Source organism: Oxyura jamaicensis, chromosome 2 (genome assembly GCF_011077185.1).
Source record: "Oxyura jamaicensis isolate SHBP4307 breed ruddy duck chromosome 2, BPBGC_Ojam_1.0, whole genome shotgun sequence".
NCBI classification, from domain to species: Eukaryota; Metazoa; Chordata; class Aves; order Anseriformes; family Anatidae; genus Oxyura; species Oxyura jamaicensis.
In genome coordinates this window covers 91,276,842-91,295,268 of record NC_048894.1, presented here as the reverse complement: position 1 = coordinate 91,295,268, position 18,427 = coordinate 91,276,842, and the positions used below count along the sequence as shown (strand labels likewise).

Below are 18,427 nucleotides of genomic sequence, written 5' to 3'. Positions count from 1 at the left end.
GGGTGAATCTTGCAAGATCAATGTAGTCCTTTCAATCACTGCTGAAAAACCCACCTTCTTATGGAAACACTTATCTAATAAATTGCATTTAAATCTTTCCTCCTTCAAGTATGCACATTCTAGCAAAAAATACTAGAATGTACTTGCATTTTTATTCCAGTAAAAACTCAAATTCATATTTCTAAGCTTGGGATTATCCTGACTGCAAACAAGCAGCAAGTGTATTTTCCATAAGGAAATACTGTTCTTGCTTCATAAAAGTTTTCATAGATAGGTTCTGTAACATCAAAATTCAAATCCGTCTTGAGGATATTATTCTTTGTCAAGTTTTATTTAATGCATTCAAGTTAATCCATAGTCATAGCTTACAAACACTCATGTGTTGATCTGTCGAACATAAGATACAAGATACACCTAGTATTTTCAGAGAGAATGTAAACTTGGGTTATACTTAAATATTTACATATTACATTGTTTCATTTTCTTTTCTTACTACTAATTATATAATGAGCCTTCACAAGACACTCATACTGTGCTCAGCTGATGTCATTTACTACATCTATATTTTTTCCGGAAAACAAAACAAAACAAAAACAAAAAAAAAAAAAAACAACTCCAAAAATCATCTTTAAAGTATCAGCCTAGATATCAAAGAGCAAAAGAGTATTTTTTCAAGTTTTACTTTTTGCCAAATACATGGAAAAATAAAGAGTAACACACCACTTGTCAACATTTGTAAAACAATTTAAAAACTGATTACCATGTTAGATTTTTTTGTCGTAGTGTAATTAGTTACAGCAGTTGGTCATAAAACCACAGGGTTCAGTGTAGAAATTTTGGAATCAATATTATGTCAGATATACTTTTTTTTTTTTTTTCTCTAAAAGAAAATATCCTTCAGTAGTATGATATTTTGTCCAAGAGTTTTTATGGGCCCCAAACTCAATTAGATCAGCTGGACTAAAGAATCTTTTGACATTAACTGATTATGCTCTGTCCATAGAATTGTTTCTTTGAGCACAAAATTACAAGTTTCAAAACCTCTAAAGGTTTCTTGGAGCTGAACTGGAATAATCCATATTGCTCTCATGTAAAATATCTGAATATCTTGCTGACTGCAAGAAGGTTTTCTAAATATTGTATCTTTTTAAACTCATAAATAATTTAAATACGTGGAGAGTCAAAACCTTTTATGACTAATGTAGGCACCATTGCTTCTTATCCTCATCTCTTTCAATAAGAAATCATTGTCTCTATTTTTTTAAAATGAAAAACAACTGTGTGAATTAGCCCCCTTTCTCTTCCCGAACTTCATTAGTATTTACCTTGTTCTTTCTATTGACCCAAATACTGCCTGACAAGGATCAGCACTTCTCCAGCAAGCCAAGAACCAATAAATAAATAAATAAATAAATAAATAAAATATATCAGTCCACAAGAGAGAAGCTGATTATATCATTTGGAGGAAACTGTTAGAGGATCAAAGAAAGAAGCTCATGGGTTGGACTCAGGATGTCTTAATAAACCTTTAAGCAACTACAGCTTTATCAGCCTGAATATCCAGCTTGTATTTTCACATGTGCACACATGATTCCAAACCAACACTTACTACATACAACCTGTGGAAAAGATTTTAAGCTTAGAAAATGCTACAGGTTTGAAACAAAGTAGTACTGCAGTACTTAGATGGATACATCCTGAAGTTTGTATTTTAGATTTGAGAGTATTGAGTTCCCTTTTTCAGATATGAGCCATCTGGATTTTTTGTTAGCTCATTTTACACATATTACCAGGATTTGTGGTAAGCCCAATATGAGAAGAAACTTAAATTATTGGTTGCCCATGTTCACAAAGTGGGAGAGAAGGCCTTTTTAGCATATCACCAAAGGAGGTGTTACTGATGAGGCCTGGGCTACATAAAACAAGGGAAGTATTGCCCCTTCACAGTTGAAGAGTATCATCCAAACCAGTAGTCAAAAGCTGGACTCAAAATGAGAAGGATGAACCTTAGACCCAGTTTTAAAATCCACCCCTCAAGCTTCACTAATAAATACCATCTTCCTTCAAGAATCAAGTGCTTAAAAGCTATCACGTTCCCAACACAGTATTCTAGATCTGGAAAGGGAATAGAGGTCAACCCTCTATCACCAGAGACAAACCCCAAAAATAGTTTTCCTAAAGGCAGATGATGATTCCTTCACTGCAATAGTGGATAACATCAGCATTACTACTCTGTGAAACTCCAACAATTTCAATACTATAGGAATAGTACCTGTTGTGATTATAAGTAAAAGAAAATAATAGCACTGCTGAACTTCACTAATTTAAGCTATAAGTGAATGAAACATGGTTAACCATCACTCTCCAGCAACCCATCAAGCTTTCCTGCCATGACAGCAAGTATAGCCGAACAAGACAAAACAAACTCGAATCATTTGTAAATCAACCATTAAAGTCTTCAAGTAAACTTGTTATAGAATAATAGTGAAAAGGAAATGGAGTGACATGAATTGAGAATGGCAGCATCAGACAGCACAGAATTGTTGATTAAGATGTAGATCCTACATAAGTTCTACAAATTGAGGAGGAACATATTAGATTGGTCACACTGCCCTGAAGTAATTCCTTGGTTCTACAATCAGAGTAACAACTGCAAGGATAAAGAACAGAAATTATATCCAGTGACATCAAAAGGCACTAGCAGCTGCTCCTCAATGGGAACACGAACTCTGGACAGCATCCATCAGCTCTGCCCCCACAAAAGCACAATTTCACTGTGAGGTCCATACTTGCCAAGTCAAACAGCAGAGAGGGACTTGTAAGAACAACATTTGTTTTGTCCATTCATAAACCATCAAGGTGATGCACTCCAACAGAGCCATCATATCAGCAGATATAAACTAGATGAATATTATCATCATTTCAGAAAATGCAACTCTGCCATGAGAGCAAACAAATCGGTATTTCAAAACCCATAACACACAAAAGCTATGCATTTCATTTTCGGCCTTGGCAGATAAACCTATAAGCAGGACTTCCAATTACATGAGATGGTGTGGGAAAACAAACAGACTAACAAACAAACAAAAATTATACACAATCTCTTTCAACACCCTCTGTGCAACTTTGTTCTCTTTATAATTCACAGCAATAACAATCTCTTCATTCATTTCAGATGCACGTACCACAGAAATGGAATGTCTGCCCCACCCTGGTCACACCAACTCATCTGAATTCTTTGGACTGTCATGGCTGATTCACCTCAGCTGATCCTTCTCACCTCTCCCAACAATCTGTGCATCTGAGCAGCTCTGAACAGACATAACTTGCAAGCAAATGAATGTGCTTTCAACCTTTTTCCAGTAAAAGGGAAAGTGTTTCTCTAGGCTTCACTGTCCCCTGTTCCAGCCTGGCTAATATTCTTCGGTGTAAGGACCAATTATTCCGGGTAAGGACCTCAGTTTAGGAGGCTGAGAGGAGTACACATTTTTAGTACGTGTAGGCTCAACTCTTACTATCACTATTGGCCTTGACCACCATTATATTTTATGGAGGATCCACTTTTTGGCACTTTTTTTTTTTTTTTTTTTTAAATAATGCTCTGAGTACTTTTCCTGAAATACTTGTAGACAATTGTGAAACATTGCCAAATAGTCTGTTAAAAATAATTCTGACTGTCATTCAGCAAAACTTTATAGACATTGTTAGCCTCTTCAGAAAAGAAATTGACTGAGAACATTAAATCAATACAAGTCCAAGCTGATCCTTAACTTTAATGCAAGATTAAAAGTTGTCCTACAAGCATTTTGAGCACCTTCGCACTTCTTTCAAGGTCTTTGCAGAACTGATCAACCTTGAAAATTCTTTACCTGCTGTAGGTTAATGATATTACATGAAAGCTAACTAGTTGGTCAAATAGCAGGAAATATGATTCTACTGAAGCCATTAACCAAGAAGTTCAACACTATACAAGGTCCTTGTTCTGACTTCCTGTTCCTTGGCAGCAGTTAAACAGTCCCATTGCCATGTCAGACATCTTCTTTAAGTAGCTGAAAAGAGTATCTTTGATATACTACCAGTTTGCTAACAATAAACTTCTGCTTCAAGTCTTGGAGGGAGTTCAAGAATCCATGAATTTTGCAAAATTAAGTGTAAAAATCAGCCCTCCACATCTACTCTTCAAGAGTTTTATAGATAAGGCCATTTTGTACAATTTAGGGTGGGATTCTTTTCATCCTAAATTAGATGCCTAAGACAGGTCAGATACATCTCACTCTAGGTCTCTTTCTCTCCACTGACTATGGAGACAGCTTATATGACTAGTTCAGGTGTAAGCATACAGAGCTAGGAGAGTTTAATCTTACTCAAGAGGTCTACAAGCTTTTTTCCTCTCTCTGTAGGATGGCCCAAGATATATCAGGAAACATGTTTACATTTGGAAGCATCAATACTGCAGAAATTGGTGAAAAATAATTTGAAACAGCAAGTTGTTATAGTTTTACACATCCTAAAGCAAGAACAAATAAAAATGGAGAAAGTAGACAGAATACTTATCAAAACAGAAGAAAGAGAAAAACAAAACTTAAGACACATTTGAAAGGTTATAATTTGTTAAGCCTCACAAAATAAAACCTGAGAAAGTTTCACAGGCATCAGAGAGGTAAAATGTTTAAGCTAAAGGACCATACTAACAGTAGAATAAATATGAGTAAACTAGCTTTATGTTTGTTTTAGACAAAAATTAGAAGAGCGATCACAAAAGTTCAGCTGGGGAACAACCGGCCTATAACTAGGCAAAGAGTCCTGCCAAACTGAAGATGGACTATGACAGCCTTATGAAAGGGATTTATACAGTACAGCAGCTGTGATGGCAAGAGGGAAGGCAGTATGACTCAGGAGGTCTCTTCCATTCCTATACTCCTAATTTAAGTTTCTACTAAATAGCAGAGGTCACACTGATCAAAGAACAAATAGCACTGGTGTTCACATAATTTAAGGTACGTCAGATCTCACCTCTACTTACCCACACCTCAACCTGCTCTGCCTTTATCTAAATTTAAGCCAGTAATATCACCAGAGAGACTAAGCAACCCTATTCTTTTCTTCTAGTAAGTCACCTCCATCACGATATTGAAAAAAAAAGAAAGCTTCCAACCCCTCTTTTTTCCTTACCACAGAGAGGATACCAAAACAATTGTACAGCTGAAAAGAATTTCAATTCACCCCAGAAGCACCCTTATTTATGCACTACATGATACTGCATTTCAAAGATAAAGGATAACACAAATAAGTCACTCTAGTGAAACTCTCCCTTTAGGAAATCAAATATATAGGCATATATTTGATACCATTACAATAACTAGTTACAAGATAGAAAACATACCCTGTTGTTATTTATAAGGCAGTTTAATCTCACCAAAAGAGTTTGCTTTCCTCACTCTAGCAGAGCTCCATAGGAAAATGACCTCTGGTACTGGCTGTTAGGAACCAGGAAGGAACTAGCTGTAATGAGAAGGCAGCTTTCACCTGGGCCTTGGAGGAATGCTCTCCTCCTCTTTGGGAGGAGAGACAAGTATCAGAATTAAGAAAGCAAAGGAAAAGCACCCTTGGAGGTGGCACTGATACGCAGAAATATGGATCTCCAAAGAAATTTTCTAAGGAAGCTTGTAAGAACTTGCTGAGAGCATATGTTACCTAAGTAAACTAAAAAGCACATGAAACAGCTGCAGTGTCTGCACTGAGGTGTGAACTACCACAAGAGTGGAAATACAGAAAAAGTTTTATTGAAAGAAAAAAAGAAAGAATGAACACTCATATAGGTACATTAAAAGCACACACATACCAAAACTCAGATCAATACTCTCTCTGAACAGCAGGCAGGACCTTGAAGCACACATAACGCTCAAATGCTATAGGAATAGCTCCAAAAAGGAGTACCATGCCACTGCCACTTCCTTTGTCTCTGTTTGTTGCACTGCTTTACACTGCATTCAGGAGGAGAGACAGGGACTTGTGGCATGTGGGGCTGGGTAAAGCCTGTAATTTATAGAGATGCATGTGCAAGAAGAGATCTTCTGGCCAAGAAGGGAGAGGAGTGTGATAAGTCCAAAGAAATGGGGGTTGGAGCTGATGGGGTAAGGGAGAGTATTGTGTAGTGTGTGGTATTACGGTGAGGGGGATGTGTTAATTCCATGGTGCTTCAAAAGGTGTTTGGGTCTGATTAAAGGAAAAAATAATAATTTAGGCTAATTTAGGCAATTTAGTTGGGGGAAAAATATTATTTAAAGAAGTAGAAAGTGATTCAGGAGAGACATCACATCCTTTCCCTTTCAGCTTTTTCTTTGGTGAACCCATATTTCTTTCAATGATCAAAGTTACTTTTTTTTTTTTTTTTTTTTTTTTCCCCAGTTAAAATCTTGAATGGAAAAAATACAACCATTTGATCAATGTTGCAGACGGAGCCTGAATTCAGTGCTCTTGCAAGAAGATGTTCTAGGACAATTTGCATGAGTTGCTAGTGCAAGGGGAACAATATTTGCATAACTAACCTTTCACCTTTCATATGACTAAGCACTGAAAGGCTCATCAGGTCTTTTAGTCAGTGAACCCAAGAAATTTACTGAAAGAGTTTAAAAAAAAAAAAAAAAAAAAAGTAGGAGGGAAAAAATTGAGTGACTTTTTATGATTCCCCTTGTAGCATGAAGGTAGTCCAGAACTCACTGAAGACAATACTGTCATCAAGGGAACCCCATTATGAAGAAGGAACATAAACACTTAAAAGGGAAAGGACAAGTAAAGCATCCCCCCAGAACACTGTTGACCACGGTGAGAAGATATATAATGACTACACAGTTGTTTTCTGGATGAATGTTTTTTTCAAAAAAAAAAAAAAAATGTTATTTAAGGTGTTCTCAAATGCAAAAAGAAATCATTGCTGCTCTTAACTAAGTTCATCCCCACTAATTGCAATACAGTTGCTATTAGCCAAATCCCTAGGCCCCTCCAGCTTCCACAGTGATTTGAAACCTTGATAATGTTTTTCATTTTGTTTCTTCTGTAGACAGAGACAAAAGCATTTCCTTTCCAACAGCATGACACAGGCTACAGACAGCCTGACGCCAAAGCTCTCTGCAAATCAATATATTTAATGCATTTGAAGTCAGTAAAATCTCCCAGGCTAGTCCAGGTTTGCCTGAAGAAAAAGAAAGCCAAAATGCTAGAGAGCTGTGTGGATATGGATTTAATATTCCATTTGCTTACTTAAGGATCTCTTGATTTTAACAGAAAGTTACCTTGGGTGGTAATTTAGAGGGTTTGTTTGTTTGTTTTTCCCCTCATAATATTTTTGTGAGTGTGAAGAAGAAAATGAAAGAAGTGAGTGGTATAAGATATGTTCAAGCCCAGGTTGTCAGGAGGTGTATTTACAGGTGTAAGGATGAAGGAGGGAATAAATCCCAAAGATTATGGGGACAAAAATATTCCCAAACCTGTCACACCACTTCACTTTCTCCCTTGTTTATTTTGTTCACTTGCTCCAGTCACTCTGGCCTTTTTATGGGCTTTCATCATTTACTTAAGATACCCCTCTTTTTCATTAACCTTCAGTCTTTATCACTGCAAAGCCTCTTTCTTACCCATCCATGAAGTTTTACTGCCTCTTAAACACACAAGCCAGAGGCAATCACTGAAGTGAGGAAGACAGTCTTTCCCCTAGTAAACCCACCATTAATGTTCTCCTTCCATTCAGCCTCAAAAAATCCCCAGGGATTTCCATTCACTCCACCTTCTTCCTCCCTCCTCCCACTATCCCGAACAGTATATCCAGGGGGAAAAAAGGAACAAGCCACACTGAAACAGCTGCCATACTTTTCAATCGTACTTTGTATCCATCAACAAACATGATTATGTACTAGGCTAGCCTGTAAAAAACTCTATTAAACCACAGTGCAATTTCTACCTTGCTGCCAATCTTGAAAAGCTGCTAAATACTGGTACCCCAAGTTCACTATTTGGCTTGTAAAATATATATATTTTTTTGTAAGCATTTTTATTGCTTACAAGTGGAAAAGCAACATAATAAATTTCAGCTCTGTGTACAACTTTGGGCTGCCAGAAACAGTGAATAAAATAACATTTCCACCTTAACACACTATTAACCATGATACTCAAACCCACATTGCTTCAAGTGCAAATATTAATTATTCCTTGTTAATATTTCAGCAAGATTGAATGCAATTATTTCATCAAAGCAGATGCAGTAGGAGGTAAGCAAGCAGAGGTAGCTGTTTCTGGTTTGTGGGAAATAAGAAATTGAGTCTTTCTCTCAGATGTTTTTTCTTATATGTATTAGGAAGTTAGAAAGAAAAATGTTGCCTTTCTTTTACATCAAACGGTCTGGTTATGAAGTTCCAGACCATTTCCTGAATACTGTAAGTCCAGGTTGTCCCAGTAAAATTTCAAAAGTCTTTACACTTTTTGACAAGTTGTAATATCTTTTATATGTTTTTTATTGAAAATCTGGAAAGTAAAGATCAGGGCATATCACGCAATCATTACATCATTTATTTATCTCTCTAAGTGCATACCATTCTGTGCAAACCTTCATCCTGGTACATTACAGTGCTATCAGAGGGTGGGTGGGGCCCCTGCCACAAATCCCAGGACAACATGACTCCAGCAGCTCCTGGGAATGGCACTGTATTTGTAGCAAATGGGAGCAGGTGAATTACATTGTCTGGATTCAGAACAGCAGAACAGGAAAGAATTAAAGGAACAGCTTCAGTGTCTCTCTATTTTGAGCAACGTTGCCTTGTCTGAAAAGGCAGAAACCAGCTGTGGGCACTGCGCCCTGGGATCAGGTCTGCCTGATGCCTTGTCAGGGGCTTTGGGCAGTGGCCCAGCTCCCTGCATGGCCCTGCTTTCCAAGTCAAACTGCAGATTCACTGCCTCAGCCAGAAGCTTTACAAGACTCCTATCAAAGTTGCTAAAGAACCCAGCGATCAAAAAAGTGGTAACCACATCTCAAAAAAAAAATATAATAATAATAATAAATAATAAAAAAAAATTCTTCATGCAGATCCTAAGGCCTCTCCTGGCTTGAGGTTCTTATGATGGAAAAGTTAAGCCTGGAAGCAAGTAGGCAATAAAAATTCACACATGCATTCACATCACAGCACTAAATATTCTCTGCATAGCCTTCTCTTCAAACCAATTATTTTCTAGCCACTTGCACCCACTATTCAACAATGCAAAATGGAATATATATGCATTTTAGAAAGCAAGGACCATTTCCCTTGTGGATATTCTTTCTTGTGAAAACAGAAAACAGTTTTAGCCCATGCTTTCTGAAGAAATAGCTGTAACATTGCATAAGAGCTGCACGCTGAAAAGGCAAAAAATATACTATTATATATATATATATAAAAAGACTATCTCATCAGGACTCCACTCTGGGCAGCAAATCTCATCAGGACTCCACTCTGGGCAGCAAAGTATCTGTTTTGAACTTGCATTCCCAGGGGTCTCAAATTTAATTGTTGCATCAACAGGTCTCAAACGTTGCATGTGGTTTCCAAGTCCATGAAAATGTCTATTCCCTCTCTTAAAATTAAATATGATATATATAACACTGTAGCAGCTAGACAGTCCAACCAATACCGAGTCAGACATATGAAAGAAAAATAATACTCAGCCTACAAACATGTACTCTTTCATATGCCTGTAAAGTAGGTAAAAAATCCACTACGGTGTATCAGCATGTGGACAAGGGGCCAGTTTCCTCTCTGCTGTATATTGGAATGGTTCAACAAGCTGACATCAAATAACCTGTGTCATTTCATCCCAGCAAAGAGTTTGCCCTGAGCGTCTTGCTAACACTTTTGATCATAAACACCAAAGGGCAGTAATCTTCAAGCTCAAATGAATTAGTGCACTAGGTTTCTATGGCTCAGAAAAAGTAAAAGCTGTTCAGTCTTCTGTGAAAAGAAGACATTTGATAAATTAAAAACAAACAAACAAACAAAACAAAACCTGAGTGTCATCAAAATAAATGTGTATATGACAGTTCCAAATTACAATTTTTTTTGCTCCTAAGCACATATACGACTAAACATTGCAGATGGGGGGACATAGCAATGCTCTTTTTGAAGTTTCTTATGAGGAAGACAGGTGGTGCACTCTTTAAACTCTGGTTCACTCAAGGAAGCCCACTGAAATCACTAGGACCACTTACCTCACTGTGAGGTGACCTACACTTGCACTTGCCAGTGCAGGGGAACACAGCTAAGCTATCCTAAAGCAGCTGATGCTACACTAATTTTTTGTACCTGTGGCAGAGAAATATGAGTTACACTCAGAGAATTTCAACACACAAGAGGTGAATAAAAGGGTATAACATATCAGTGCTGTAGACCTGGATTAGTTTCACATTTAATTATTTTTCTGAAAGACTGGTGATGACCAACCATTACTTAGGTTAGTCAGATCTGAGGAAAGCTCTTGGGAAATTCTGAGGAACCTCTGATCCAAATGAGGATTGCAATGGCAGGAAAAATGCCAGGCTGCCAATTAAAGATCTAGAGATTGAGTAGAGTAACAGGAACTTCTTATTTGGACTGCTGGATTCTAAACTAGCTATTATCACTCAAGGAAGAAAAACACAAAATTTCATTGTGAACAAGTTCCCTCCCTAAAACAAACACACATTGCTCTAAATGCAGCAATATCATACACAAACAATAATATTAAGAAAGGCAGTACTGGAGTTACAACTTTTTATAACCCCTTCCAGAACACCATGTTCTTGCTGGTTACATATCTTAAAACACTGTGGCAAGAAAGAAGGAAAAGAAAAAAGGAACAATAGCTGAAAAACAGTAGAACACTAGAGTAATGAAAACCTTGCCCAAAAGACAGAGATGAACTGCAAAAAGATGAAATAGATGTCCTTTTCCCCATGAACATTTCTCAAGAAAACTATCTTTTAATCTTTTATTTCTGCTACAATTCTGTGAAGATCTTCTCAGAAGTTTCTGTTGTAATTGTTGCAGAGTATTAAAAGAAAATGGTCCCAGTATTTTCAGTGAGACAACGAATAAGAAGGAATGCAGTAATATTGTCCAGAAATATGGAGAATGTAAATTACGTCTTCAAAAGAGCATAATCAAACTGTATTGAACACAGCTGCAAACTATCATTGAATGTATCTATAAGCCATACAAAGGTTAAAATAATGAAGGCAAGGCAACTTATTTTTTCCACCCAGGCTAACAGTACTAGGTTAAGTTAACATGGAATTGAATTCAAACTCCCAACTGGAAATAAAACCCAAGCTATTTCATCCTGCAATAGTATGGAAAAGAAGAGCAACTCATGTGAAATGACTCTAAGAAGAGAATTTTAGTACCATATGTGGGTAGGAGAAGTCTTATTTCTTTAAGTGGATTCTTGGTCAAGAGGATATTTGGACCACATACAAATTTACATGTCTGAATATGAAAAATGTCAGCAATGGATGCTGAAGCTTATTTCTCAGTACTTCTTACTCTGTGAAGTCCCACAAACATCTCCACCTCAGCAGCAAGGATCTCTTCTCACATTCAGGAATGCCTATAATCCTAAAACAACACCTAAGTCCTGAAGTCTTAGATCTGCTCAGCATGCTTGCACTCCTTGGAAAACACGCTTGCTTTCTAGGGTCCAGCCAGGAGAGGCACTATCCTGTATTACACAAATGTACAGCTCACATTCAGGGTGTGAGGGATCTCATTTCCAGGCCCTCCTCAGCCTGAGTTGTTGACACCCTCTTCCCAGCAGAACTACAAGCTAGACTGGAAAATGGGAGTGGAGAATGGTCCACCAGTCCCACTGCAGTCATGTCAGTGTGAAGTGAGGGGCACATTTCACACAGTTGGCTTAAACCCTTGTGAGAGGATAGCACAGGCCTGGGCAACTTGGCGAGGAAGAGAAGCCCTGGGCTTTAGGGGTACTGATGCTGGCAATGGAATTGACAGCAGCATGTCAAATGGGGCTTGCAACAGGCTTCAGGACAGGTTCCCTTACTCAGAAATGTTGACATAAAGATCTGTCCTTTAAAGTCTCACTCTGCCTAACTAAATCCTGCATCCTCATCAGCCTGCCTGCAACAGGAGAAGTGTCCATAGCCCAAAGATTAGAGCACCCTTCTCAGGAGGTCTGCATTTGACCCTCCCCAGGCTGAGGCCAGCACAGACCACATGGATGCATGTTCGCATTCCTGAACAAGGGCATGAACAATGAGCTCCTACATACCCAGGAGGCAGCTATGACAACAGCCAAACCTAATGAGGTCTTTACAAAAAAACCTGTTGGGGGAACCTACCTCCAGAGAAGGGTCCGGACTCTGCAGCTTGTAGGCACTGGGCTGTCATAAGCCTTTGCTAGGGGCTATTTCAAGGCAGGTTCTGCTGTGTTTGCAGGTTTCCACCCAATCCTGGCATGCACTTCACAGGCAGATTTTGTGTCCCAGCCCAACGTCTTTATTGAGCCTTCCTGGGACTGCCTGCTGAAGACACCTGTTTCAGCCCGAAATATGACAGCAGAGAAGCACAGAGACTACATCCTTCCTTTTGTTCTTACACAGAAAGCATTTCTGGCCCAACACTGTAAATATTTCACAATTCTCCCACCAACTGCAACGGGAAGTGTATTGCATCTGCTATATTTTGATTTAACTCCCCTCCGTACCTTGCAGCTGAGGACAGAAATGTTCTCCTTGTGATAAATTTCCTTAGCATAAGATTACAGACACTAACAACAATGAAGAAAAGAACAAATGTTAGAAAAAAGGAGTGCATTACTTAGACAAAATAATGGAAACCATAAATCACTGCACTGACAGGATTAAATGTGAAACCTTTAATTATACATTTAATCATTTACCAACTTGTTATTTTCCCTGTAGTAATGCTCATGAAGCTTCAATAAGATCTGAGTTTGAGGACAATTGTATTATATACATGGATTGCAAAAGCAGTACACATAGAAATGGTTTTAAGAATAAAATTACTACTAACTTCAGTCTTCAATTATGTTGACACCTTTACTGAGCATCTTTATTATTCACAGTCATACTGGCCCTCACTTAATGACGTGACAACGTCATTGCATGTCAACCCATCTCCACTGTACAGATATTATACAAAATGAAGTAGAACTAAGGGAAAATTAGTGGTGATTCAGAAACTACACTACCATATTAAAACTAGAGTGTGTAATTGCATTACTGAAGGAGACACTGTGTTATTTATAAAGTATGGTCAAACCTGTGCCCACAGGCTGTATTTGTTCTACTGCCTTTCCACAGGGAGGCAAGGAACAGCTGCTAGAACAGAAAAATGACTCCCCAGTCGCTGAGTACCTTTTCCTATGAATCCCAGTGTCCAACAGCAGAGAGCAGGGCTAGCTTTGCTGTTGCCATTGGGTTCAGAGTAGGTAAAGAAATAACACAATTTCTGAAAAAAATCTGTGCACCAGCATAATCTTTCAGCACTTTCAGAACAATATTTGCTGAAAATGATCTCCTCCAACCTCCCCCCCTCCCACCAAAAAAAAAAAAAAAAAAAAAAAAAAAGGCAAATTACCTTTCTTCTTCCTGGAGACTAAGGCAAAATCCAGACAGACTTCATGTTTACACAGACCCCCTCAAAGAACACACAGCGTGAAAAAGCAGACTTTCTTCAAAGTCGAAACAGTGCTTGTATACTAACAAAAACAGCCTAATATTATACTAAACACATCATCTAGTAACGACTGTAAAGGCACTGTTATACGGCTGGATATTGTGTTGCATATCAGAGAGCTGTTGGCAGGAAAATATCTGTCCTCTGGAGCACCCTTTGTTTTGTTCTATCGCGTTGCAGGCTCTGGCAAATTGCCTTAAGATTCCTAGCTGGGGTGGGCTGTCACACAGCTAAAATAATTCAGCAGCTTTACCTGTTCTTAAAAAAACAATGTTGACCGGACTTGTGTTACAGGGAAGATGGGTTCATTATACTCATTCAGCTTAGGCTTTTTGCCCAGCACAGAACACAGAAGCAGACAGGGAGCTTGCCAATGTTTAGGGTGAAAAGATGAGCAATACCAAATACAGTGGAGATGCGCACTTAGAATGACTTTCAGCCATCCTAATGGAGGAGTGAAACATTTTTATTATGTATTTTATAGAGACACAAACTACTAGACAGATTACTCTGAGATAATCTTCAGGTTTGGGTTGGATTTTCTGCCATGCTATATGCTTGCAATTGAATCATCTTGTTGAAAATTAAGTCATTATCTGCACATGGGACTCTTGAATCTCTTGGAATGTTTTGCTATAAACTGGAGGAAGTATTCCACATCCTGCTAATGTCTCTACCTCTACAACCTTTTGGAGTAGGCAAACCCAGAAAGAAAAAGGGATCAGATAATTAGGTTTTGGCTATCATAAAAATCGCATTCTCAACTAGGTGATTTTTCCATTGCACTTCATAAGCAAGAAAAAAATTGCCTGGGGAAGACAGGGAACATGTGCCCATATCTGTAGGACTCTAAGTACACCACACATTGGTAAAATGATTTTTCTTTTCTCTTTTGGATCTTTTTTTAAATCATGACAGGTTTTGATAGATTCAGTAATATTTCTGTATCACCCATCCAATATGAAAAGGGCCTTATGAGAAGCTCGACATAAGCCAGCAATGTGTGCTTGCAGCCCATAAAGCTAACCATATCCTGGGCTGCATCAAAAAAAGCATGGGCAGCAGGGTGAGAGAGGTGATTCTCCCCCTCTGCTTTGCTCTTGTGAGACCCCACCTGGAGCCCTGCATTCAGTTCTGGGGCCCCCAGCACAGGAAGGACATGGATGTATTAGAATGAGTCCAGAGGAGGGCCACAAGGATGATCAAGGGGCTGGAGTACCTCTCCTATGAAGACAGGCTGAGGGAGTTGGGGTTGTTCAGCCTGGAGAAGAGAAGACTCTGGGGAGGCCTTACAGAGGCCTTCCAGTACCTAGAGGGGGCCTACAGTAAAGCTGGGGAGGCACTCTGTGTCAGGGAGTGTAGGGACAGGACAAGGAGAAATGGCTTTAAACTAAGAGAGGATAGGTTTAGATTAGATATAAGGCAGAAAGTCTTCATGTAGAGGGTGGTGAGGCACTGGCACAGGCTTCACAGAGAGGCTGTGGATGCCCCATACCTGGAGATGCTCAAGGGATGGGGCTTTGGGCAACCTGGTCTGGTGGGAGGTGTCCCTGCCCATGGCAGGGGGGTTGGAACTAGGTGAACTTTAAGGTCCCTTCCAACCCAAATCATTCTATGATTCTATGATTAACAGCACCACATAACAAAACCAAACCAAAAACAAACAAACAAAAGACAAAAACTGTATTAAATCCATGTTCTAGGCTTAAACTGAAAATGTAGGAGGTGTCTGTCGTTATACTTCTCCTGGAAATGGGGGAAAAAATTATAATCTTTTTCTCAAAAAATAATGGAGAAGAAGTTCCTGAGGCAACTCTTAAAACAGGTTCACTTGTTGTGTATCTAATGCAAAACTGAGATGCAGGTACATTTACTCACCCTGCCAGCAAGATAATCTGTAGGTCTTCGGAGTTGTTCTTTCTTTCCTTTCTCTAGTCCATTTACGCATCAGGTGCCTTAGAGATAAGGGACAGCCAAGTGAATTTATGTTTCTTGCTCTGGGTTTAGGATGGTTTCCTGTGACAGAGAGGATACAGAGACCAGATATGGTATATGAACACTTTCAAAAAATTGTTTCCAATCATTAGCGTAGTTCAAGTAGTTCCTACATCCTGCTTTCAACAGTAGCCCATACTGAGGAGTATAAACCCCAATAGACAGTTTCTGAATAAGCTGTCCACAGGAATCATTGCTTAAGAAGTGCTAGAATCTTTTGTGCTGCCCTATTTAGTAGTGGAGAGAGAATACATGTGAAGAGAATTTCCAAAATTTTCCTCAATAGTTTCTTATAGCAATAAGTTCTACTAGGTAATTGTGCACATTTCAAATATGCTTTTCTTTCATCTCTGTTAAATGCATGTATTCTTAAAATTTCTAACCCACTGTTCATGTACTAAGGCAACGGTCATGATCTTTTCTGAAATATTCATTCAGTCCCCCTATTCATGGCATATTCTCTTTCCTGTACCTTCTTTTCTACTTTCTTTTCACTCCAGAATATCTTCCTTAAAGATTATTCATTTCTGCGTGTGTGTTTTTGAACACCTACAGACTCTTCCTCATTCGGGATGAGTTGCTCAGACCTCAGTTTCTCTCTTTTCCACTGTGTACCACTAAGTGAGTTATGGGAGACCAGCTAAATATTATAATAATATATGGCACTTTTCTGCTTCTTTTTTCTGCTACAGAAAACTCGTGCATCTGGTAGAAAAGTAGAAGAGGAGACGTTGAAACATACAGAAGAATCACTTCCTTTATGACCACTGTGCTGCTTGGTTCAAGTGGAGAAAAGCAAACATGCAACCACCCCCAAATATATTGTAGTTAATAACATTATTAAAAACAGAAATAAGAAAACGTCTAGCTTTGAGAATTTCAGAGCTCCCCTGAATAATTTTTCCAAATCGTCAGCTGAATAGCCAAGAGACTAGAATAGTTCAGAAGAAAAGAAACCATTCAAGAATGGGTAATTATTTTCATTGCCTCACAAAGCCTAAAAAGAAAAAGGACTTACTCTCACTAGGGGTAACTTTGGAGGTAAAATTGCAAAAATCTCTTCAGAGATTTTTCTATTAAAGGTCATGGGTATCAAAATCTATAGTCCCACTTTAGATCCATTATAAAGCTACTATAAATAAAGTCTCCTATATGGCAACTTGTCATTGATTCCCACTTCAGTGTACTCAGTACTGCAGACACAGGAAATTCTTAAAATAAACAGCAGTATTCCCTACTTACTGCACTTAAAGGGAGTCAGGAATTCTGTACTTTTATTTTAAGATATTCATTGCAATTGCTCATTGAGCAAATTATTTTATTACTGTTTAGATGAACACAGCTACTATATCAAAATATAGTGTAACTATGACAACAGTAATTCACAGTTTACCCCACTGTTTACCACAAAGCAAATTAAGTCATTTTACAAAATTATTTCTTAATACTAAAGAGATGAAAATTTCCAAGCAGCAGCATTAACATTTATTGTTCTTAGAACTAGTCCAATATCTTCTATGACAATTTTATATATATCTATATACCTTTCTTGGGTAAAACAGATCATACAACTGGAAAAATATAGTACATAATCTACTGAAGATTCTACTGAGAAATCCTGGTGATTTTTCAGAAGTTCTGTCTAAGAAGGAAAATTTCCAGAAAAAGTCAAAATACTTGAAAACTTCCAAACAAACGCTTTTAAAATAATTTGTAGCAAACTTACTCATATACAAATGAAAACTCATTAAAAATGCAGGAATACAATATTTTTATATCTTTCAGAAAACATTACTGTGTGTTGCTGAAACAGATTTTGGGAACTGAAGATGGGAAGGGTGAGAAGTAAGAGGAATAATCTTGAAAATCAAAACCCATCATTTGTATTGATTTTTTTGACAGCTCAAACTGAATGGTGTCTCTTGAAAACCAAGAGAGCAAAGGGGCCCAGAAAAGTAAGCTGCTTTCTGAGGATAGCACACATGGATCACCAAATGCAGAAGATCAGCATGGACAGGAAGATTCCAAAGAGGCAGGGAGGGTTACTTGGGAACATCATTGCTCTGGCCAGCTTGGGTGGAATCAAGGAAGCTGGACCTCAGCTGGACTTGAAACAGGTGAGAGACTTGGGCAACAACCAAACAAGATTCTAGGGGAACATTGGCAGCAAAAGGAAGACTGACAAATAGATTTCTGTGAGAAACTGATGAATCTCCATCCTTGGAGATATTCAAAATTCAGCTGAATAAGGCCCTGACCAACCTGATCTAACTGTGTCTTGCTTGGACTAGGATGTTGTTGATGGCCTCCAAAGATCCATTGTATCTAACATGATTATGAGATTCTGTGAAATATTTTATTTACCTGCAGCTTTCTTCTCTCTGGATAAAAGAAGGGTGAAGGTTAAAAGAAATTGTGAAAATCAGAAAAAATAATTAAAGTAAGAATTCATCTCATATTTAATAATTTTCTGAAAAAAAAAGAGATGCTGATTTTTTTACTAGAAAATAGCGTGAGTGGGGTAAAACCATCAGACCAGCATTAATTGCATTTTTAAAAATCTTTTCTTCTTAACTGTCCATATGAAACTGTTCACCTTGTTCTGGGTTTGGCTTTGTCTCCTCTTCTCTTCTCTTCTCTTCTCTTCTCTTCTCTTCTCTTCTCTTCTCTTCTCTTCTCTTCTCTTCTCTTCTCTTCTCTTCTCTTCTCTTCTC

The 18,427-nt window shown here is 38.2% G+C and overlaps 1 protein-coding gene across 12 annotated transcripts in view; it reads right to left on the bottom strand.

Annotated features, from left to right (window-relative positions):
• Window positions 1-18,427, bottom strand: part of LOC118161812 (poly(rC)-binding protein 3-like) — a 522,442-nt gene that overhangs the window by 394,542 nt on the left and 109,473 nt on the right. For all 12 annotated transcript variants that reach the window (XM_035317460.1, XM_035317461.1, XM_035317459.1 and 9 more), the window contains one exon: window positions 15,597-15,734. The gene's annotated coding sequence lies outside the window, so the exon portion shown is untranslated. The remainder of the gene's footprint in view (window positions 1-15,596; window positions 15,735-18,427) is intronic.